We start from the raw sequence: 24954 nt of genomic DNA, 5'->3' as shown, positions 1-24954 counted from the left end.
CGCCACCCCGATACCAAATGTTGAGACTCTTTGTGCTCTTATTGTGGACGGCTGTGCTACAATACGCCATTCTCCAGGGCTGCATCAGCGCATCAGGGATTCCACGCGACGGAGGGTGGATGCATGTATCCTCGCTAACGGAGGACATTATGAACATTTCCTGTAACAGAGTGTTTGAAGTCGCGCTGGTACGTTCTGTTGCTGTGTGTTTCCATTCCATGATTGATGTGATTTGAAGAGAAGTAATGGTTCAAATGGCTCTGAGCACTATGGGACTCAACTGCTGAGGTCATTAGTCCCCTAGAACTTAGAACTAGTTAAACCTAACTAACCTACGGACATCACAAACAACCATGCCCGAGGCAGGATTCGAACCTGCGACCGTAGCGGTATTGCGGTTCCAGACTGCAGCGCCTTTAACCGCACGGCCACTTCGGCCGGCGAAGAGAAGTAATAAAATGAGCTCTAACATGGAAAGTAAGCGTTTCCGGACACATGTCCACAGAACATATTTTCTTTCTTTGTGTGTGAGGAATGTCTCCTGAAAGTTTGGCCGTACCTTTTTGTAACACCCTGTATACGGACTGAGCGGCGGGTAGCACTGACAGCGGTAGTCGGTGAACAGCCTTCTCTCCTTTGTACAGGCCTGGAAGGATTAGGGCGGCTGTTTTCTGGCGGTCGCTACATAGTCTGCGCGTCCGTCACAGGTAGCTCACTACGAGGGATGCATTTTCTGGCCGAGATATGTGCGACCGTATACTGCAGGCAGCACGGGTTCACACATCCAACTAATGTGACGTCACAGCTTGTAGCTTTCACAGTGGCAATGTGAGCTACCTTTCACACAGGACGCCACAAATCCTACGTAGTTGCACGGCTTTCGATATGGTGTCCGTTGCAATCAAATGGGCGGGTATCAATGTTACAATGCCGCTTATGGCATTAGAACTGTGGCAATAGTGAAATACGAGGAAGACGAAACCCAAGTGTTGGATCCTAAAATAGATTTCGCTCAGGGATAAATCAGAGGCCACAAACACATTTATAAAAGAAGTAACACTCGGAACGAAAATGGTGTGTGTTGTTGCAAACTAACTAACAGCTAGCGTGTAAACATCCCACACAGACACACCACTCTTCCAAGGTTTTAGTATCTCATTGGATTCGTCGATGCCTTTCGACTAAATAATTTTTTGTTTAACATCACAGTCAAGAGCTATTTCCCGCATATAATCCGCAATTTATAGTGCTTTGTCTCACAAATCACGATGTTTATACGACTCACGTTCTGGTTACATATTAAGTTTATTTATTTATTCATCCAAAAATCTTTCATGATTGTGGGCTACATCACTGGCTTACGCGCACGCACAGACACACACAAAGTCACTTTGGGCTAAGTATGGTTAAGAGAGTGGATAAGGAACCAACCCAAAGCCCAATTCATGTACTTTCGCCCTAGTTATGGCTGATGTGTGAGATGGTGCATTATCCTGGTGAAAGAGCACTTTTTTGCTTGCCAACTTTGGTCTTTCTTCAGCCAATGGACGTTTAAGACGGTCCAACAATGAAGTATAATAAAATCAAGTTATGGAACTGCCTTCTTCCAAGTAATCTATGAGGATTATTCCTTGGGAAACCCAAAAAACAGTGGCTATCACCCTACCTGCTGACAAAATGGTCTTTGTCTTCTTCATTTCACTTTCACCAACATTTGTCCATTGTTTTGACAGCCGTTTTGACTCTGGTGTGTAATAATGGATCCAGGATTCATCAACAGCCACAAATCGGCACCAAAGTCTTCAGAGTTACGATTAAACTTTGTCAGACACTGTGTTGCAATGTTGTGCCGGATGCGCTTTTAATCGACCAAGAGCAGTCGTGGCACCAACCTCGCATACAGATTCTTCATAACGAATACTCTGTGGGGGATATTACGTACTCGCTCAGTTGAGATCTCTACAGACTCGCAATATCACAGATCTTTATTCGACGGTCTTGAAATTCCCACATCATGAATTTCATAATGGGTTCCTTTGTGGTGACCTCAGTTGGACGGGCAGAGTGTGCTTCGTCTTCGGTGCTTGTCCGACCGATCATTAATTAATTAACCCAAGGGTAAATGGTCTTCAATGATGCTGTAGAGTCCATGTGAATTTCATCCAGTTTTGTTTGATTTGTGCGGCAGGTCAACCCATCAAAGCAAAATGTTTAATAAAGGCACGAAGCTTGGTTTTCTCCATTTTCAGTCGCAGTCGACGCACTGACCAATTCATACGGTTGTCAACATGAACTGTGTGCTGCACATTGTTGAAATTATTTATACGCTCCTAGGAGTAATCATCCCCCCATGAACCATGGACCTTGCCGTTGGTGGGGAGGCTTGCGTGCCTCAGCGATACAGATGGCCGTACCGTAGGTGCAACCACAACGGAGGGGTATCTGTTGAGAGGCCAGACAAACACATGGTTCCTGAAGAGGGGCAGCAGCCTTTTCAGTAGTTGCAGGGGCAACAGTCTGGATGATTGACTGATCTGGCCTTGTAACATTAACCAAAACGGCCTTGCTACGCTGGTACTGCGAACGGCTGAAAGCAAGGGGAAACTACAGCCGTAATTTTTCCCGAGGGCATGCAGCTTTACTGTATGATTAAATGATGATGGCGTCCTCTTGGGTAAAATATTCTGGAGGTAAAATAGTCCCCCATTCGGATCTCCGGGCGGGGACTACTCAAGAGGACGTCGTTATCAGGAGAAAGAAAACTGGCATTCTACGGATCGGAGCGTGGAATGTCAGATCCCTTAATCGGGCAGGTAGGTTAGAAAATTTAAAAAGGGAAATGGATAGATTAAAGTTAGATATAGTGGGAATTAGTGAAGTTTGGTGGCAGGAGGAACAAGACTTTTGGTCAGGTGATTACAGGGTTATAAATACAAAATCAAATAGGGGTAATGCAGGAGTAGCTTTAATAATGAATAGTAAAATAGGAGTGCGGGTAAGCTACTACAAACAGCATAGTGGACGCATTATTGTGGCCAAGATAGAAACGAAATCCACGCCTACTACAGTAGTACAAGTTTATATGCCAACTAGCTCTGCAGATGACGAAGAAATTGAAGAAATGTATGATGAAATCATAGAAATTATTCAGGTAGTGAAGGGAGACGAAAATTTAATAGTCATGGGTGACTGGAATTCGTCAGTAGGAAAAGGGAGAGAAGGAAACATAGTAGGTGACTATGGATTGGGGGGGAAGAAATGAAAGAGGAAGCCGCCTTGTAGAATTTTGCACAGAGCATAACTTAATCATAGCTAACACTTGGTTCAAGAATCATGAAAGAAGGTTGTATACCTGGAAGAATCCTGGAGATACTAAACGGTATCAGATAGATTACATAATGGTAAGACAGAGATTTAGGAACCAGGTTTTAAATTGTAAGACATTTCCAGGGGCAGATGTGGATTCTGACCACAATCTATTGGTTATGAACTGCAGATTGAAACTGAAGAAACTGCAAAAAGGCGGGAATTTAAGGAGATGGGACCTGGATAAACTGAAAGAACCAAAGGTTGTACAGAGTTTCAGGGAGAGCATAAGGGAACAATTGACAGGAATGGGGGAAAGAAATACAGTAGAAGAAGAATGGGTAGCTCTGAGGGATGAAGTAGTGAAGGCAGCAGAGGATCAAGTAGGTAAAAAGGCGAGGGCTAATAGAAATCCTTGGCTAGCAGAAGAAATATTGAATTTAATTGATGAAAGGAGAAAATATAAAAATGCAGTAAATGAAGCAGGCAAAAAGGAATACAAACGTCTCAAAAATGAGATCGACAGGAAGTGCAAAATGGCTAAGCAGAGATGGCTAGAGGACAAATGTAAGGATGTAGAGGCTTGTCTCACTAGGGGTAAGATAGATACTGCCTACAGGAAAATTAAAGAGACCTTTGGAGAGAAGAGAACCACTTGTATGAATATCAAGAGCTCAGATGGCAACCCAGTTCTAAGCAAAGAAGGGAAGGCAGAAAGGTGGAAGGAGTATATAGAGGGTTTATACAAGGGCGATGTACTTGAGGACAATATTATGGAAATGGAAGAGGATGTAGATGAAGATGAAATGGGAGATAAGATACTGCGTGAAGAGTTTGACAGAGCACTGAAAGACCTGATTCGAAACAAGGCCCCGGGAGTAGACAACATTCCATTAGAACTACTGATGGCCTTGGGAGAGCCAGTCATGACAAAACTCTACCATCTGGTGAGCAAGATGTATGACACAGGCGAAATACCCACAGACTTCAAGAAGAATATAATAATTCCAATCCCAAAGAAAGCAGGTGTTGACAGATGTGAAAATTACCGAACTATAAGTTTAATAAGTCACAGCTGCAAAATACTAACGCGAATTCTTTACAGACGAATGGAAAAACTAGTAGAAGCGGACCTCGGGGAAGATCAGTTTGGATTCCGTAGAAATGTTGGAACACGTGAGGCAATACTAACCTTACGACTTATCTTAGAAGAAAGATTAAGAAAAGGCAAACCTACGTTTCTAGCATTTGTAGATTTAGAGAAAGCTTTTGACAATGTTAACTGGAATACTCTCTTTCAAATTCTAAAGGTGGCAGGGGTAAAATACAGGGAGCGAAAGGCTATTTACAATTTGTACAGAAACCATATGGCAGTTATAAGAGTCGAGGGACATGAAAGGGAAGCAGTGGTTGGGAAAGGAGTGAGACAGGGTTGTAGCCTCTCCTCGATGTTATTCAATCTGTATATTGAGCAAGCAGTGAAGGAAACAAAAGAAAAATTCGGAGTAGGTATTAAAATCCATGGAGAAGAAATAAAAACTTTGAGGTTCGCCGATGACATTGTAATTCTGTCAGAGACAGCAAAGGACTTGGAAGAGCAGTTGAACGGAATGGACAGTGTCTTGAAAGGAGGATATGAGATGAACATCAACAAAAGCAAAACGAAGATAATGGAATGTAGTCAAATTAAATCGGGTGATGCTGAGGGGATTAGATTAGGAAATGAGACACTTAAAGTAGTAAAGGAGTTTTGCTATTTAGGGAGTAAAATAACTGATGATGGTCGAAGTAGAGAGGATATAAAATGTAGACGGGCAATGGCAAGGAAATCGTTTCTGAAGAAGAGAAATTTGTTAACATCGAGTATAGATTTAAGTGTCAGGAAGTCGTTTCTGAAAGTATTTGTATGGAGTGTAGCCATGTATGGAAGTGAAACATGGACGATAACCAGTTTGGACAACAAGAGAATAGAAGCTTTCGAAATGTGGTGCTACAGAAGAATGCTGAAGATATGGTGGGTAGATCACGTAACTAATGAGGAGGTATTGAATAGGATTGGGGAGAAGAGAAGTTTGTGGCACAACTTGACTAGAAGAAGGGATCGGTTGGTAGGACATGTTTTGAGGCATCAAGGGATCACAAATTTAGCATTGGAGGGCAGCGTGGAGGGTAAAAATCGTAGAGGGAGACCAAGAGATCAATACACTAAGCAGATTCAGAAGGATGTAGGTTGCAGTAGGTACTGAGAGATGAAGAAGCTTGCACAGGATAGAGTAGCATGGAGAGCTGCATCAAACCAGTCTCAGGACTGAAGACCACAGCAGCAGGAGTAATCAAGTTTCGCATTCATCAAGGCGCAACAAAAATGTTCCATTCTTTCATGGAAATTTGCCAGACTTATCAAACCGCACCCATAGACCTTGCTGAGATGCATTTCGTTACATGAAATGCGCTTTCCGATGTCCTTGCTCCTATTAACCCAGGGGGATACTCGAAACGATAGCCCGCTTTTTCAGTAAGTGGGCTCAGTATTTTTGTTCTCATTCCATGTCGTACTCCTTCTCAGTAAGGTGCTTTGAAACATTGCCTTAACTGTCCTTTGTCAGTGCTTGGTAAGTATATGATCTTTCTACACCGTCTCCTTACGGGTGTTCATTCTTCCACAAGCACGATATTTGTCAATACAGTCCAACAGGCAAGCTTTGCAATTATCAGATAAGAAATATGCACAAAACAGTGTAATTAGTGTTTAAGAAGATCATCTTTCGCAATCGTCAAATGCTTCAGATACCACGAGGTAAGGATTTGAAGTAGCACCTAAAGAAGCAAACAGTTGTTCAGTGTGATTCAATGATGCAATCCTGGAATTCAGTTCTAAGCTAATGTTGCCTCTGTAGGTTCAGAAAGATCGAAGACATGAACTCAAAGAGGGGGGGGGGGGGTGATGGTGGGTAAGAGGACAATACAGTTCGAAGTAAGCTTACTTATCCCCCTTGAGAATATTAATGATGTGCTTAGAACAAAGTTTCTGTATTTATTCCGACATTATGTATCTTTCACACATATGTTCAGCAAGGATCACAATCATTAAAAGAAAAACTAGATCCACATTCGCGGTATAGGGCGGTAGTAGCTGTCCTCCACCACTGGCTAAACTCTAGTTGCTGTTCGCAAATGTAAATGCAGATGTCGTTTCTCGGTAATGAGTTAAAACTTGTGCGGACAGACTGTTTAATATACCTGTGTACATGGAGTCTGCAGTACACAGACGGCTAATCGTGAACAAGAAACTTAACACTTTGTCACGAATTGACGTAAAATATCTCTGTCATCTTCTCTTGTATAAGTACTTGAGATCCTATGCAACCTGTTGAATCTTATACACAGATCCTCTTCGAGGAGGGGCGAATGTAATGGAGAAAGCGGAGCATGTCTACCGGTTGTCGGAAGGCTCCATACGGGTGCGTAAGAGGCAAGAGAAATCTGCAGTGGAGGGAACTAATAAGCATTTCCAGTTTCCATAAAAAATTTCGCTAACGTATCTGCGAATAAGATGAAGTGTTGTCGTATAAGAAACGTAACCAGCATTTTTTAACATAATCCATTAATGTTGAACAGTGCCACAAATTATGCATTGCGCATAACAGAGAATTGAACCTGATTTCAGAAGAAATTAAAATTAGGCCCACCCCCCGGTTCTGACGAAAGTTTGTGGAAGTTCTCTACTGATTTTCAGGTGAATATTGGAACTAAACATCCCTTCCCAATTTGGAACGCCTTTCCACATCTCCCAACTTACTTAGATTTTTGCTGTAAAGAGCTAAGTTTAGGAAGTGAAATAAAAAAGAAAAAAAAGTGACGACCTTCTCTGTTGAGTAGAGAATGAAACATGGAGCAACTCATAAACTTTACACACACTAACGACAGTAACAGCACACACACACACACACACACACACACACACACACACACACACACACACAAGGCTTACACATTTTTGAATCGAACAACACCTCAGCAACAATTGCCTGGTCCCAACCAAAGTTTTGAAGAGGTAGCTCCTGGATGTAGGGAAAATGTCGGAACTGCAGATTCTACCTCACATATTCCCACTTGGTAACTCCATGCCACATATCCAGCTGGCAGATATGATTGGAAAGAACCGAAGTCGACAATGAACCGAGTTACAAAACAGCTCCTGTGCCCAGTTAGGAAATTAAATACCTGTTCAAAATACGTTTTGCATTTTTTTTAATTGTTGGAGGATTTAACTAAAAATAATATTGTTTTCGTTTCTACGCAGGAAATGACGATTGGAAAGCTGTGTCTTGTTGGGAAGTAAATATATGAATAAGAACATTCAGCTGCGTGTAGTTGTACGCCATCATTATAACTCGAAGCATATTTTATGACATATAATGTTTGCTGTTGTACAAGAACAAAGAATCCGATTTGTTATAAGAGACGGAGTATTAGCCCAGTTGAATAATGTACGCAGATTGGTAGGTAGAAAACTCTTTTTACAAATAGAGGAGGTGCTGCTGTGAATCACTGGAGAGCTACACTATGAGATCAAAAGTATCCGGACACATGGCTGAAAATGACTTACAAGTTCGTAGCGGCGTCCTTCGGTAATGCTGAAATTCAATATGGTGTTGGCCCACCCATAGCTTTGATGACAGCTTCCACTCTCGCAGACATAAATTCAATCAAGTGCTCGAAGGTTTCTTGGGGAATCGCAACCCATTCTTCACGGAGTGCTGCACTGAGGAGAGGTATCGATGTCGGTCGGTGAGACCAGGCACGAAGCCGGCGTTCCAAAACCTCCCAAAGGAATTCTATAGGATTCAGGTCAGGACTCTGTACAGGCCAGTCCATGTTATTGTCGTGTAACCGCTCCACCACAGGCCGTGCATTATGAACAGGTGCTCGATCGTGTTGAAAGATGTAGTCGCCATCCCCGAATTGCTCTTCAACAGTGGGAAGCAAGAAGGTGTTTAAAACATCAATGTAGGCCTGTGCTCTGATAGTGCCACGCAAAATAACAAGGGGTGCAAGCTCCCTCTATGAAAAACACGACCACACCATAACACCACCGTCTAGGAATTTTAGTGTTGGTACTACACACGCTGGCAGATGACGTTCACTGGGCATTCGGCATACCCATACCCTGCCATCGGATCGTCACATTGTGCATCGTGATTCGTCACTCCACACAATGTTCTTCCACTGTTCAGTCGTCCAATGTTTACACTCCTTACACCAAGCGAGGCGTCGGTTGGCATCTACCAGCGTGGTGTGAGGCTTATGAGCAGCCGCTCGAGCACGAAATCCAAATTTTCGCACCTCCCGGATAACTGTCATAGTACTTGCCGGGGTCCTGATGGAGTATGGAATTCCTGTGTGATGGTCTGGATAGATGTCTGCCTATTACACACTATGACCCTCTTCAAGTGTAGGCGGTCTTTGTCAGTCAACAGACGAGGTCGGCCTGTACGTTTTTGTGCTGTTAAGTGTCCCTTCACGTTTCCACTTCACTACCACATCGGAAACAGTGGACCTAGAGATGTTTAGGAGTGTGGAAACCTCATGTACAGATGTGTGACAGAAGTGACAGCTAATCACCTGACCATGTTCGATGTCCGTTGAGTTCTGCGGAGCGCTCCACTCTGTTCTCTCACGATGTTTAATGATTTATGAGGTCGCTGATATGGAGTACCTGGCAGTAGGTGTCAGAACAATGCACCTAATTTGAAAACGTATGTTTCTGGAGGTGTCCGGATAATTTGATCACGTAGTGTATGTGAATCACTGTCGGTCAGTTACGGTTTCTACTGATGGATAACTGTTTTTCACTCAGGTCGAATGTCATGATTATTATTAAGATATCGGCACCTATGTTTTAATCGTATGATGCACATGAAACTCTCGGGCATAGAGTATACATTAGAGCATTAGTTACTAGGTAACTGTGTGGTAGATGCTGATGTGATGTGAACTGGTGCGTGGGAAACAGGTACTGTATTTACAGTTTAATTTGTGACGTAATATTACAGTTGGTTAGGAGTGTGCACGCACGCAGGAGAGAAAGAGAGAGAGGGGGGGCAGTTGGGGGTGGGGGGGGTGGGGGGCGGGGGTACGGGAATATCAGTGTTTTAAGCCATATATTATGTGGCTTAAAACATAGTAAAACAAATCTTTAACTCTAGGGGAGAGTTAAATTTACAATGAATAGGAAATCTTCAATGTACACGGAATGTTATACGTTTCGGAAATAACTGGCTTGGTTTCTTATTTTCCTGACCGTGTCGGCTTCAAACATAATAAGTGCGCCAATATTGTTTGCAACTAGCAAATCGGACTTCATAAATTAAATAACATGCGGGCCCTTAATAATTACTACAGTTTGTAGCGATCTCAGTGAGATAGCCTTGATGCCGGCTAAGCTAACTTCGTTCAAGGTCGTTATCATCGTTCATTCAGTTAAGACTCATCCGCACTTCGTTATAAAACCTGCTTTAACAATATATAAAAACGATGCTACAGGCATGAAATAACAAAGTATTACACAACGTGGCAAATAAGTAAATTGTTCATTATTGTTCATATGCACTTACATTAATATATACATCTTAACCGTACAAGGCCAGGAGGAGAAAAGTTAAAGAAGGAAAGACAAGTAAAGTATTTCACACAAAAGAGCCGATATTACTTTACGAAGATAGTTACAAAACTGATTAGTCCTACGTTACATATTATGACTTCATGTTTCATACAAGACTTCTGCATCACAACACAATAGTCAGACCACTGTATTTGCTCTAAAAATAGTTTTTCTAAAATAAGGAAAATAAGAGAAAATTACTTATATGTTTTTATAAGTCATATAGCTCATGCAACGTCTGTTTAACGAAAAACATACAACCTATTGTAATGAGAACAAGTATCTGTATCATTTTAACAACACGCTATTCTGTAATTTTTAATTTTTATTGTGTGTAATTCAGTAATAAAAAGCCTACACCGTTTTATTACATGCATGAAATGAAGATCGGACTAAATGTGCGAGGAGTCAGTATCGAACCAAGTTTTATCACAGACGTTTTCTGCTTCTTTTGAGGTTAGACTGAACAACGAGAGCAGACACGCCACTGTCACGGTTCCACTTGACATTGGTTCTGTCGCACTATTGCGACGCTCATCGTATGGCGCGTGATGATAGACGTAGTGAGTTTATCGTGCATATGTTGGCAATGCCACTCGAGCGACGGCGAGCAGACGCGCTTGCGCAGGAGGGAGGTGTGGATTGGGGCTGCGTTATGCGAACAGTCGCGACAACATGCAGGGCAGATCATTATAACGTTTCGTGATAATTATAAAGCTTCTATTTGAAATTTCTTCTCTCGCACGATTAACTACGACGCTCGCCGTACTGCGCGTGATAGTAGACCTAGTGATTTTCGCGCGCATATGTTGGCAATGCCACTCGCGCCATGGCGAGCAGACGCGCTTGCGCAGAAGAGAGGTGTGGGTAGGAACTACGTTAGGTGAGCAGTCGCGACAACATGGAGGCCAGTGGCATGTCTGCTCTCGAACTGTGAGTGGGTCCGGGAGCAGCACAGTAACCGACAGTGCGCGAGTTGAGTGTCGAGTGCAGTGCCGCAGCGATAAGGAAGGCGGCGTGCCTGCGCAACAGCTGTGCGCGCGGCACATGTCATCTGCCGCAAGAAGGTAGGAGCATTGTTTGTATAGTCAGCTGATCGCGGTAGCAAAATATGTGTGTTAAGGCGTGGCTTAGCGTTGTCATGGCAACTAAACTCACTGACAGTCGTTTATGTTCTAAAGTGCGTCTTATGTTATATATCAGAAGTTTCGGATATACTGCAGTGCTAATATTTGTTTGTTGGTGGTCTTATTTTCATAGTGTAAAGGTCGTCACAAGTTCGTATTTTTGCATTACATGACAGCGGTTTCATCCGCAGCATTGTTTAATCGCATGTTTTACTCAACAAGTGAAAGAAACAGGATGCAAACCGTCATACAGTTCAATATTCCACAAGTGGGCAGAAGCAGATGCCACGACGAACAATTTAAACAATGTATGAGAGGTGTCGTTTTGGACAAGTGGACACATGTGCAGAAAACGGACAAATTTTCTCGCAGAGTTGAAAACGAATTATGAAATTACTTTAAAAAAAAACTCTCCGTCTGCCGCGTGTTGCTTACTGTAACACCAGTTCTTCCAAATTTTTGAATGTGCTTGGGAAATAAATCATAGTGACATTCATAGACATAAAAAAGCTTATGACACTACTAGAAAGGAATTGTTAAAAGGAATGCAACTCAGAATCACAACACATGTACAATAAACGCCTGAATTGTGTTTTAATACATAGAAAAAAATGAGAATGGTGTAGAAGGGACGGAGAGGTTTGGCACGAGTGGGTACTCTCACCGTTGTTCTTTAATATAGTCATGGACAACATCATGAAGAAGGTTCGCCAAAGGTCAACAGGAGACGATAACAAAATCATAGCATATGCAGACGATGTGTCGATTTGGGAAGAAAATAAGCAGAAATTGGGAGAACAACTAAATACGTACGATACGATAATGCAGTGCCTGTGTTATTCATAGGCCGGCCGAAGTGGCCGTGCGGTTAAAGGCGCTGCAGTCTGGAACCGCAAGACCGCTACGTCGCAGGTTCGAATCCTGCCTCGGGCATGGATGTTTGTGATGTCCTTAGGTTAGTTAGGTTTAAGTAGTTCTAAGTTCTAAGGGACTAATGACCTCAGCAGTTGAGTCCCATAGTGCTCAGAGCCATTTGAACCATTTTGTTATTCATATTTACAATGCAAAGTTCCTTCGGACATACATGCTATTCGCTACTGCGAATCATTTCTTGTATTTCATGGCAGCTGTAGTCGCCGCAGTGCCCGTTCCTTCGGACATGCATGCAGGTCCAAATGAACTTTGCATCATAATTCTGAGTAACATAGGCACTGCAATATCGTATTTATCTGCCGACACCGGGTACCCGACTTTCAAGTAAAAAGTCTACCCCTGTAGGGGAATGTACACACTGTATGTAAGAGTATAGGTTGTGGAAACATGTTTCACGACATATGGAAGCTTGGGTCTGGCCGTGAGCTGTGTTCGGATAGCCTCATGGTATGACGACTGTTCGCGATAAGCGCGATATCTGGGTTTGAATCCCGATCCAGCATAAATTTTCATAGTCGTCACTATTATACAGCTGATGGTATTCCATATTGCTGTTGCGTATACTTGGCGGAGAAAAACAGAGGAAGCAAGCAAAAATATGCTGGTAATGAAAATCAACAAGAAAAATGAAAAAAATGAAGGATTGAAGTTGTAATGGAAAGATTATTAAAGAAGTAAATACTTTGAAGTATCTAGCAAGTAAATTAACAAAGAAAGGAAACATCAATGACAAAATTTTGGAGAGAATACAAAATTGTTCAAAATTTTTTGTTGTGTATCGGACATAATTAGAAACTGGAAAATACCTACCAAGGCAAAGATCACGACATACGAGTCACCTGCCAGTTTTGATTTATGGGTCGCAATGCTGGTGTTGGATAAAGCAAAAAGCTAAGCAGAATACAAGCAGATGCGCATTCCAGAAGGGATTTTGAGTAAGACGAGGAGGGACAGGATAGGGAATGAAACAATACGAAACACCCTTCAGATCAGTCGCTTAAAAGAAACTATGGATAGAAACAGGCTTAAATGGTGTGGGCATGTTAAAAGAATGGGACAAGGAAGACTCCAAGAAGAGCCTCATAATGGACACACTTTGCACGAAGACCAATTGGAAGACCACAAACCGGATGGAAAGACCAAACGAAGGATGATGTGAATGAAAGAGAATTGCAGTGGGAGTAAATGCTGAATGGTAAACCGTGGGAGAAAAGGGAAGCTTGGAGAAAGGTCTGCGAACGATAAGCATAAACGTTTTAAGAAGAAGGAAAGATGTCCCGGAGCAGTCGACACGGTATTAAATCAGCGATGTAAGACAGTTCAGTTTTTGCATGTGGTCGTCAATTACTGAGTTCGGCAATGAAAGTTGAATTTATTTTTTTGTCTTTGTTGGCTATGACCACCCAAAAATTACGCCGTCCGTCTGATTCAGGTTGCAACTATACGGTATTAAGATTTCTCAATAGTTCGGTTGCCCATCTGAATAAAGAGTAAGATGTATTTGATAGAAAACCCCGAGAAAAACTGCGTTAGTTGTCTTTGAAGTGCGATTAATCGCGACAAGCTTTGAAAGAAGTGTGCTTGTGGTGTCTGCCAAGACCGTTTTACGAGCGAAACCGTTGCGGTCGGACGCCGTTGTGGAGGCCTCGCGTGACTTACTTCTTAAAGAACGCCTTCACAGAAAAATGTGGACGGCCCGTTCCTCGAAGGAAAAACGAGGTCGGAATCGTAGCTGCTGACGGTCTGAGGAAGCTGCTCTTGGGTGCGGAAGCATCCAATTTACGGAATCAAACGGCGATTGTATACTGTAAAGCTTTCCATTCGAGTTTGAGCAACAGCAGTCTTCATCTAAATAAGTGCCCTGCAAGCAACTCATGACTCTTCAATACAAGGAGTAGTACCATTGCCATTCACAGCCATTGCTACCGCAGTTTCAAGGGAATCATATCTTGAGTAACTGATCTGACATCTTGCAGTTTGCCACGTTGTGGTATTGCTCGAGTAACACGGAGGAGTTTTCTCTAGTACCAGTTGCCAATAATTTACCAGGTGTCTCTCGTGACGGTATGTCGTCTCCCTATTTCTCATAAGATATTATTGTTTTTTTTATATTTTCCAAATTATGTAGACTTTCTTCTATTTCATAGATATAAGGTGACAGCCTTGCGGTGTCGTGTCCACTGAAGGAACTTTGGTACAGTTTTGGATTAATCCTAACATGTCAGCGGATATGTTAAACAGTTAATATCTGTAGGCACTTTGTGACTTAAACAAAACGGCTTCACTTGGCACGCGTTTCACCGGTATGCACAAGCTGTCATTCAGACAGAAACAGGCGGTAAAACAGGAAATTTGTTCACTACAATACTGCTGAGTAGGAACTTCGTATGTTACTTAAGTCGCAAAGCGGTCTACATCATATTACACGACATGATACGTTCCTTGACAATTCGACAATATTCTTAGGAACAGATTATAAATTTAAATACGCTATAGTTGATAATAAAATATGAACGTAATAGCCCAGTCTTCTCCGTACATAACGAAACGGTGCAATTCTATTTATCGAGGCAGAATGTAAATGAAAATGCAGAAATAGTGGCAGGAAAAGCTATAATTCAGATATATTTTTTTTTGCCTTCCTGTATAAATTCAAATCACTGTGGGTGCCAAGAATGGTTACGTCCCAAACACGTGGTTATTGTGTTAACAAAAGACTTCCACGCTCACCGTGCACGCACTGCCGTCTCATCTCCTGTAAATAAGTTACGTAAAGGTGAGAAACACTGAACATATTTCACGGCGTCTAAATAAATAATTTCTTTCCTTACCCACTTCTGCTACCTAGTTTGCTAATGCACTCTAGTGCCGTTCAGTTGTTCTCTGGTTGTAGGCAGTTCGAATTTTAGTAGTGGTAAAAATTTTCAGCTCCAGCGTTTGGACGCAAGCCGAGAAATGGTGACATTTACGGTCACTGAATAGTTGACTACTAGTCCTTGATTAAAAACCCAAAGCTCTGCGTAGTGTTTCATGGAATGAGAGCAAGTTTCACTGTCAATAGTGAACTGATCAGGTGCAGCTTACAAATCGCTTAAAGAATCTGGAGAAAATGAATGGTTATGTATATCTAGGATCTCCGATCGATGATACAGGAAAATGTGATAAAGAAATAAAACGACGAATCTCCTTTGGCAGAGTCGCACGATTTGACATGACGGGACGATATCCATAACAACGAAAATGTGCTTGGTTGAATCATTGGCGTTCGCCGTGTTCTTGTGCGGCTACGAGATCTCAACCGTAGAAAGCTGGTGACAAAAGCCGAAGTAATGCCTTCGAGAATTGTTTGCGGAAGATGTCACGAGTGCCACGGACAGAAAGAAGAACCATTTGTTCCATTACAGAAGCACTTAGCATCACAAGAAGATAGATTACCTTGCCGTCTCAGCCAAACATACTTCCAATTCCTTGGGTACACTTCGAGAAGAGACGAGGTTAATTTAGAAAATATAACCTTGCAAGGCAAATTCTCAAGCAGAAGACGGCGAGGAAGAGTAGAAAATAGATGGTCCGGTGGTTGGAAGACTACAGGCGTACTTCTCCATATCGTATTAAGAACAGTTGAAGACATATGTAAAAACATCCAGTCGAAAATTTAGTTATTTACGAAATGAATGGAGAAATGAGATCACGACACTCAACAATGAGTAAGCCAATTAATCGGACAGTCCACGGGTGCACTGATGGTCCATAGTGTCCAACGGGCACAATATTTTGGCCATCAGACATGTCGCCGTCGTCAGGTGCGTTGACGTACTGTCGTCAGTGCACCTGATAATGGTGACATGTCTGATCGCCGAAATATTGAGCCCGTAGGACACAGTGATCCGGCAGTGGCCTGATATCTTACGTAACCATAGTTAAAACCAACACCAATCGTATGGTTCAAGTGGCTCTGAGCACTATGGAACTTAACATCTGAGGTCATCAGTCCCCTAGAACTTAGAACTACTTAAACCTAACTAACCTAAGGACATCACACACATCCATGCCCGAGGCAGGATTCGAACCTGCGACCGTAGCGGTCGCGCGGTTCCCGACTGAAGCGCGTAGAACCGCTCGCCCACACCGGCCGGCACCAATCGTATGAAAGGCATGTTGAGATTCATTGGAAAGACTTTCAGGAAGTGTAGTCCACCTAAGAAGAAATACAAAAGGCTTCTTCGACCTATACTTGAGTACTGCTCGTCAATTTTGGATCCTTACTAGAGAGGTTTGATAGAGGAAACAAAGAAGACCCAAATAAGAGCTACGCGTTCCGTCAAAGGACCCTAGAAAGCTCGAAAGTGTTAAGGAGATGTGCAACTCCAGTTGCAGAGGCTACAAGAGAGGCGATGTGCGTCACATTACGATTTACTGTTAGAATTTCGAGATCGGACGTTACTAGAAGAATATTTTAGTTCCACTTACGTTTATATAAAGACTATGAAGGTAAAATTAGAGAGATTTAGCTCACACAGATACCTACCAAGAATCGCTGTTTCCCTCCGTACCAGTAAGTTGAACAGTAAAGCGGGTTAGTGATAGTGGCTCATGAAACATTCTCCGCCACATACCGTATGGTGACTTGCAAAGTATATGGTTCAAATGGCTCTGAGCACTATGGGACTTAACATCTGAGGTCATCAGTCCCCTAGAACTTAGAACTACTTAAACCTAACTAACCTAAGGACATCACACACAACCATGCCCGAGGCAGGATTCGAACCTACGAACATAGCAGTCGCGCGGCTCCGGACTGAAGCGTCTAGAACCGCTCGGCCACCGCGGCCGGCAGCAGAGTATAAATGTAGAAAGACTAAACGTAGTATCTTTATCGAAGGTAGAAAAAATAGTTATCTTTTTCGTCGTAATTTTTAAACGCTGTAGAGCACTGACATTAAACTCCTAACTCCTCTTAGGCCCTTTTCGTTTCCCACAAACCAGTCATCATAACCAAAGATAGTACATTTGAAAACTTTGATCGCAATCAAAATTAAGGTAGTCGTTGATTCCTGCACTAAACTAGTTTTGCAGACTTTTGATAGTGTTAGAAAATTGTCACGGAAAATTCCGACTGTTAGTACACCTTTCTGTGAAGTTTACTGACTAGCAATACAAAATATGATAGAATGCCGATTAAAAAGGTGACGGAACACCTAAAATAAAGAACCAATATGCTTTTGCTGTTGTTCGGTAGATTACTAGAAAAGTGGACAACACAAGATGGGCGATCTAACTGAAAGTGTAGTAAGATCAAATTTCTTGCTTGTACGTCGTTATTATCACTCGCGACTAAAAAACGTTAGAAGACATTTTCAGGAGCAAAAATGACGAATAGCACGGTAGAAAATAATTGCATCCATGCTGCCAGAGAAAGGTCTTGAGCCACAGAAAATAAAAATAAAAAATTGTAAGCTTTGTTCGCATTCCTGGAACAGCTTGATACTCACAACAGTGATCCATTATTCGTGTAGTGCGTGACAACATTAGAATCTAACGCTACGTGAACGTATCTGGTTTATATCTTTGTGTCTTCTTCGTCGAGCGTAAACTTAATCCAGCTGGCATTTCGGCTCTTCCCTCCTGCATTGAGCACGCCGCTGTCCTCTCTCTAACCCGCCCAGCACCCCCCCCCCCCCCTCCCTTTTTCCTGTCGCTTGTTACTGAATGTCTGAATGTTACACTTGCGTAACCTTTTTAACTATGAAAAAAAGTTTGTATCTCACTTGGTCTACACCGAACTTCGTTCTTGGTATTTATCATGTTTCTCGTGGCGTAAGGATCCCAAACCATTGTTTAACACTTAAATATCTTCACTTTGGTTGCGTCACTGTCGCACTGTACTTAGCGAATGATAACATTTTCGGGAGGCGACTCCAGCGATGTAAGTAATTTTTAGTGTTATGCCGTAATATATTTCGACATACAAGCAATTTTGAAGTTGTTTTGAAGGGCCCTAGCACACGTCAAAAAGTTCCCTTTCATCCTAAACTGCTTCAGGATGGTTCAAATGGCTCTGAACACTATGGGACTCAACTGCTGAGGTCATTAGTCCCCTAGAACTTAGAACTAGTTAAACCTAACTAACCTAAGGACATCACAAACATCCATGCCCGAGGCAGGATTCGAACCTGCGACCGTAGCGGTCTTGCGGTTCCAGACTGCAGCGCCTTTAACCGCACGGCCACTTCGGCCGGCCTTCAGGATGGCTTGAAAGCGAAGTCGACTGTGGATTAAAATTGTACATTATATTTCCAAAATCGTCTGGCTAAAATATGTCATTTCATTTAATATTTGTTTACGCCAGTGTAATTTTAAGTACAAACTATACTCACTTTGTGAGATATCCATTATCGATTCTGCTAGAGCACCTTGCTGTGTAGCAATACAGTTCTTAGCGGTAAAGTACCAACTTGCACGGGCTGCAAGTAGCTAGTATGTTTGCCAAATATCATTAGGAGACAGCCCGTGTACCCTTGAGTTAGCCTGTGTACCCTTGTCTTTCGGCTCCGTATTCTTGCTACAGATACGGCAGAGGAATAGCTGATGCCGACGTTGTCGGTTGAAGTATTCTGTGTGGTTGTCAACCTCATCGTGACTTTACAGGTTTTCAGTAAAGTTAAAAACTGAAGACTCTAAAGAAGGTACGTTGAATGGAAAACTTCGCTGTGGAACTGGAAATATTCTTGTTTACTTCAACTACCCAATGTTATTCAGTTCGTATATTGCGCAAGCTGTAAAGCAAAGCAAAGATAAATTTGGAGACGGAAACAAAGTTCAGAGAGAAGAAATAAGAGAAATGAGGTTTGCTGATGACATTATAATTCTGGCGGAGACAGTGAAGGACTTGGAAGTGGCATTTAAACAGAATAGACATTGTCTTGAAAGGAGGAGGTAAGATGAACATTAGAAAAAGCGAAACATAGGTAATGGAATGTAGTCAAACTAAATCAAGCTGTGCCGAGGGAATTAGATTAGTAAATGATGCACTAAAAGCTGTAGGGGCCTACATGAGTTTTGCTATTTGGGCAGTGAAATAACGTACGATGGCTGAAGTAGAGGGCATCTAAAACGTAAACCCATAAGAAAAGCGTGTCTAAAGATGAGAAATTTGTCGACATCAAATATAAATTTGTGTGTTAGGAAGTATTTTCTGAAAGCATCTGTCCTTGCACGGAAGGGAAATGTGGTCGATAGGCCGTTTAGAAAACAAGAGAATAGAAGCTTTTAATGTAAGGTGCTACAGACGAATGCTGAAGATTAGATGGGTAGATCGCGGAACTAAAGAGGATATAAGGAATAAAATTGGAGAGAAAAGGAATTCGTGGCACAATTTGACTAAAAGAGGGATCGGTCGATAGAACACATTCTGAGAAATCAAGGAATCGTCGTTTGACTACTGGGGGTAAGTGTAAGGGATAGAAACTGCAGACAGAGACCAAGAGATGAATATAGCAAGCAGTTGTGGGCTGCAGCAGTGATTCGGTGGTGAAGAGGCTTGCTGAGGATGAGTGGCATGGAGATCTGCATCAAACCAATCTTCAGAATGAAAACCTCAACAACAACAAACGACTTCAACAACTCTCTTTTACCGGTAGATTTTTACGGAACTGAAAATTCAATAGCGGTATTGGTCTGCAATTGTGTGAAACTGTGTATTGTTATGCCCACCCGGCTAGCCGCGCGGTCTAACGTGCTGCTCCCCGTGCGGGAAGGGGTGCCGGAACCCGGCACGAATCAGCCTTATTCCGCCTCAGTTACACTATGTCGGCGATTGCTGTCTTCCCGTACGCGTACACCATAATTACTCTACCACGCAAACGTTTGGAGTTACACTCGTCTGGTCTACTGGGGGCCAAACAGCACAATACCTGGGTTCGGTGTGGGGCGGCGGTGGGGTGGATGGACCGCTGTGGCCTATTGGATTGTGAACCACTCAGCGCTACGCTCGGACGAAGCTTCTCCGTTGTTTCTAGGTCCCCGGTTCAATACACTACACACAATGTATTGTTATTCGAGATTGAAGTTCTTGCTGTAACTTTTACGCAGTCAGCGGGTTTGTTGGTCAGTCACATCTTACGCAAGGCAGAAGGAAGATCAGAACGTGCGCCGTTCGCCACTGATATAGGTTCTGCACCAATTTCCATACACAGTCACCATTCCGCGCCGCAAGAAAACCATTGCACATTGATTGATCGTAACAGGACGAAGTTTCACTGACGTGTGTGGCACAGAGTCTCAGGATCAGGACTCGTATTTGACAGGCACTTTGTTCGAGACTCCAACCTGTCATCACGATTTAAACTTGCCTTAGCTTGCGTAAATAATTTAAGACGATGCTGGGATAATTGTTTCACATAGTCTACTGTTGTCGACGTGTTCAGATGCTCTGTCTTCTAACGACCATAATCTCGATGAGACAGTTTTCGTTTTCTGCAAATATTGATTATTAGCGTTAGACACACACACATATAAAACTCTACCAACATTAAAGTACGATGCATAGTTTCCTATTTGATACATGATTTTCATTTAGTTCTTCCTTCCGGTGTTGTGTTGTGCCTTCAACGTGTTTCATGGATCTCACTTCTCTCTTTCTATTTCCCTTTTTTCTCAGTGTGTGGTATCTGTACACAGTTACTGCGCTTTCTTTGGCTTTCTTTTGACTGCGAGATCAGTAGGTCTCTGCCGGGAGACAAAATAACCGGTCCTCCTGCTTCTGAGACGGGTGTTTTACTTCACTGAATGCGATATTTATATCATAATGTATCGACTGAAGTTACGTTCACGTATGTGTTGAGATATGAGCATCTGCATTACCACAGCTGACACTAAAATCGACTCACGTCTTATCCCTATGCGGCGTAATGTGACAACATAGACGCTCGAATTCATGTCAAAAGCGAAGCAAAGGGTGGAAGCGGATAACAATGCATACAGAAAAGCGAATTCTTATTTGGTTTCTAGAAAGAAAATGTAGTGGGAAATAGATTCTTCTTCTTGATCATCTTTGCTAAGGCGAAAAAATAACTGTCACATACAATGCAAGTCTTCCAGATCAACTGGTTAAAAACAATAATAGTAACAGTAATAATAATGAGAGAGGAAACGTCTGGGTTGCAAAAGAAAAGAAAGGACAATGGCAATGGGAAGGGAAATTGAGAAATTTGAAGTACGAATTGTTGGAACAACCACTGTATCAACCAATATTTTCGTCCTGTGGCTTCCAGCTATCCCCTTAGCTAAATAAATTTATGGTTGATTAACGTAATGGATGTGATAAAGAGACTGCGCCAGACGGGGATGGGTACTTTCTAGATCTTACAAAATCGTACTTAATGTGTGGAATATTTGTACTAGATAAAAGCTCGACAAAGTCCATTAACCAAAAGTGGGTCTACGTTACGTTGTAAGATGCTTCTTCCAGAACTTTCCAAACCACCCTAGTATGTTCCAGTCTACAGCTACTCGAAGCAGATAGGGAACACTGTTCGAACACTTAAAAAATAAAATCAAATCAAATGCTAACATCGCAACATAATAACCACATTATTTACGTTATTATGCAGAAGAATTAAAAAAAAGAGTTCAAATGGCTCTGAGCACTATGGGACTTAACTTCTGAGGTCATCAGTCCCCTAGAACTTAGAACTACTTAAACCTAACCAACCTAAGGACATCACTCACATCCATGCCCGAGGCAGGATTCGAACCTGCGATCTTAGCGGTCGCGCGGTTCCAGACTGTAGCTCCTAGAACCGCTCATCCACGCAGGCCGGCTGCAGCCTATCATTGATGTTATTGAGCCTGTTCACCGAGCAAACTGTGAAGGAAACCAAGGAGAAGTTTAGAAAGGGAATTAAAGTTCAAGGAGAAAAAGTAAAAACTGTAAGATTTGCCGACGACACTGTAATTCACTCAGACACAGCAAAGAAATTGAAAGAGCAGTTGAACGGAATGGATAGCGCCTGAAAAGAGATTATACAATAAACGTCAAAAAATGGTATTTAGTCGAATTAAATTAGGCGATGCTGATGCAATTACTTTGGGAGATAAAGACATTGAAAGTAGTAGATAAGTTTTGCTATAGATGCAGCGAAATAACTGATGATGACCTAAATAAAGAGGATATAAAATAAAAAAATGGCAATAGGACGAAATGCATTTCTAAAAAAAGAGGTGTTGTTAACATGTAATATAAATTTAAGAGATGGGAATTCTTTTCTGAAGGTATTTGTCATGAGTATAGCCTTGTATGGATGTGGAACATGAACGATATGCAGTCCAGCAAGAAGAGAATAGAGGCTTTTAAAATGTGACGCTATAGAAGAACCCTGACGATTAGATAGGTAGGTAGAATAAGAAATGAGGAGGTACTGAATCGAGTTAGGAAAAAAGAAATTTACAGCACATTATAATCAAGATAAGGAATCGGCTACAAGGACACATCCTGAGGCATCAAAGAGTTGTCGGTTTGGTATGGAAAGACGTAAAGGGAGGAAAAATTATAAAGAGACATGAAGGCTTGAATGCAGTAACCCGTTAGCAACCACATCATATTGTTACAATGACTATAAATTGTACGTACAAGAAATGATTAACCACTGATAATTTTGAAAGATAACTTGGGATGGGAGAAGACAAATAAACGCCTCTTATAGAGTATAGGAATCGACACGAAGTCCAGTCCGACGTTTGGTCTCGCTGTCAGATACAGAGAGAGTGTGCTTTGGAAGCCGATGGCATTTCCATCAAGGACACTCATGTGTTTGCTTTTCTACATCCTGGTGGCTGCCCACAGCGAAGATCCGCTTTCGCCGTTGCCACAAATGAAGTTTTGATTGAACCGCCGTGATAAAGTGCCAAGAGCCCCGTGAATGTCAGGTATGTCGATATTCACTATGGAGCATCTCGCGGTTTGGTTTCACAAATTTTGAAAGCGCGCTGCTGACCTCGGCGTTTGCCAAGTCTGCGTTCTCGCAACTTGTCAGCATGAACTGCATGCCTGCTCGCGATCGGGCTACCACAGAATGCTGCAATCATGAATCTTCCAGTAGTGAGAAAGTCTTCCCTACTGACTCTCACTTAAGACAATGCCGATTAGAGTTTTAGAAGAACTGCTTCACTCCCACCAAAGAAAATGTGAATGTACTGAATTTTAGTCAGTGTTTGTTTCTTGTAACGGCAGTCTCACTTACATAAAGCAAAACCTCTGTGTATGCAACTATACGAGTACAGCGTGTCACAACACGCCGTTCACACCAACAAAGTGAACTACTCCACTTCTCAAGTTGCTGATAAACAAAAGGAAATTACAAGAAAATACGAATGTCTAGGGTGTCCTATAACTACATTATGAATGAGTCACAACTGGAATCGGATGAACTCCTATAAATATTTGATAACTATTACTTTTATTTTTGACACAGTCACTTCTTTATGATGCGTTCGTGTCTGGTTTCGGCCTGCAGCGGCCATTCTCGGATGCTACAATAGGTAAAAGAAAAGCTTCTATTAAGACGTGAAACCAGTACAATTATTTTCACTGGGTCTAGTGAGCTTAGTAAATTGCTATTAACATGTACGTGGTTCACACCTATGGGTGACATCTGATGACGAAGTGTCCATACATGTCATTCACATTTTCATCATGTCGTCTCCCTTGACGAAATGGATTGATGGTAATTTTGGTTCACTCAGTATCGTTATGAATTCGAGATAATGACAAAGTAAGTGTTTTAGGAATGAACAGTCTGTAATTCAATCATTGCCACTGTGGGTGTCCCGGGAACGTATTAAATTGCTGAAGTAAGGCCAACCACTTTTTTGAGGTTAGTCTGTTGCATGTGCGATATCGTCACATGGAAGGGATTGTTGAGTTCTTATGTGTATCATTCTTGTCTTGTTTTGTTGTGCATGATATGGAAACGAAAAAGAGGGAGAGGTAGGAAGTCGCTGTCAGAATGTAGCCTACTCCCAAACTCAAAACCAGCGGAGACGAAGAGCTGAACGTTCCCATTCGGTCACAGTAAGCATGTGACAACGCTTCACGCTATCGGGATGTGAGATACGGCATAAATTTGGGACGTAAGTCTGGGAACGAGTATAATCTGATGTAATGTACGCTTTCACCTGTGTTCCCCGTACCGGTCAAGTGCTGGCGATTGCTCAGACCACCAGCATTCAAGCAGAGACGAACGCTACCTCATTAGCGTGTGTTTTCTACGTTTAGTACCTAAACGGGTAATATTCCTAATGACCAAGCAATTAGAGACGTAAAGATCGTTAACCTTATTATACTGTGAGATGTCTTTTGAAAATGCAGTTGTAATTGTCTGCCGAATCGGAGACATATATCGAGTTGAAACAGAAGTGACTAAATTTCGAATAATAATTATTGCATTCCTTGGATTCTCTCGGGTAAAATCTGAATCAAAAGCAAGCAAAGGTTGGAGGCTGGTTGCTAGAACAGCCAAATAAAAAACAAACAATGCTGATTGGCCAGCAAGAGCTCGAATTAAACTGCGACCATTCTTCTAGAATAGCTAAAAGTATTTCTTTTTTGTTCTTACTGGTTGGCACATGTTACGGAAAGTACATGTTACAGGAAAATTCACAAAAAGTGCTGGATCCTGAAAAATTTCAGAAGAATCAAACGTTTATTTGAGTTTGACAAACAGGCTGGTAAATATAATGAAGCCGCTGTGTCATTTCGTCACATAATCTCTTGTTGGTCATTAACTACGGTTCTAGATTTAAGATACCGAATAGAGTTTTGTACATAGGAGATACGTAATGAACACATGCTGTTGTTAGACCAATATTTGATTTCCAAATTCACTGATCGCGTCCCATTCATAGCCAGTAATTAACGGGAGGTAA

General features: G+C 42.1%; 1 protein-coding gene across 5 annotated transcripts in view; it reads left to right on the top strand.

Moving 5' to 3' along the window:
* The first annotated feature begins 10857 nt into the window (after positions 1 to 10857).
* The window catches only part of LOC126475309 (sphingomyelin phosphodiesterase), a 416664-nt gene continuing 402567 nt past the window's right edge, over positions 10858 to 24954 (top strand). For 3 of the 5 annotated variants that reach the window (XM_050103118.1, XM_050103127.1, XM_050103111.1), the window contains exon 1: positions 10859 to 11037. The gene's annotated coding sequence lies outside the window, so the exon portion shown is untranslated. Of the gene's footprint in view, positions 11038 to 24954 lie in introns of all 5 variants that reach the window. The other 2 variants (XM_050103095.1, XM_050103086.1) reach the window with 1 other exon arrangement.

The sequence above is a fragment of the Schistocerca serialis genome, chromosome 1 (genome assembly GCF_023864345.2).
Source record: "Schistocerca serialis cubense isolate TAMUIC-IGC-003099 chromosome 1, iqSchSeri2.2, whole genome shotgun sequence".
NCBI lineage: Eukaryota > Metazoa > Arthropoda > Insecta > Orthoptera > Acrididae > Schistocerca > Schistocerca serialis.
Note: the sequence above shows the minus strand (reverse complement) of the source record. Positions and strands in the feature narration are given on the sequence as shown.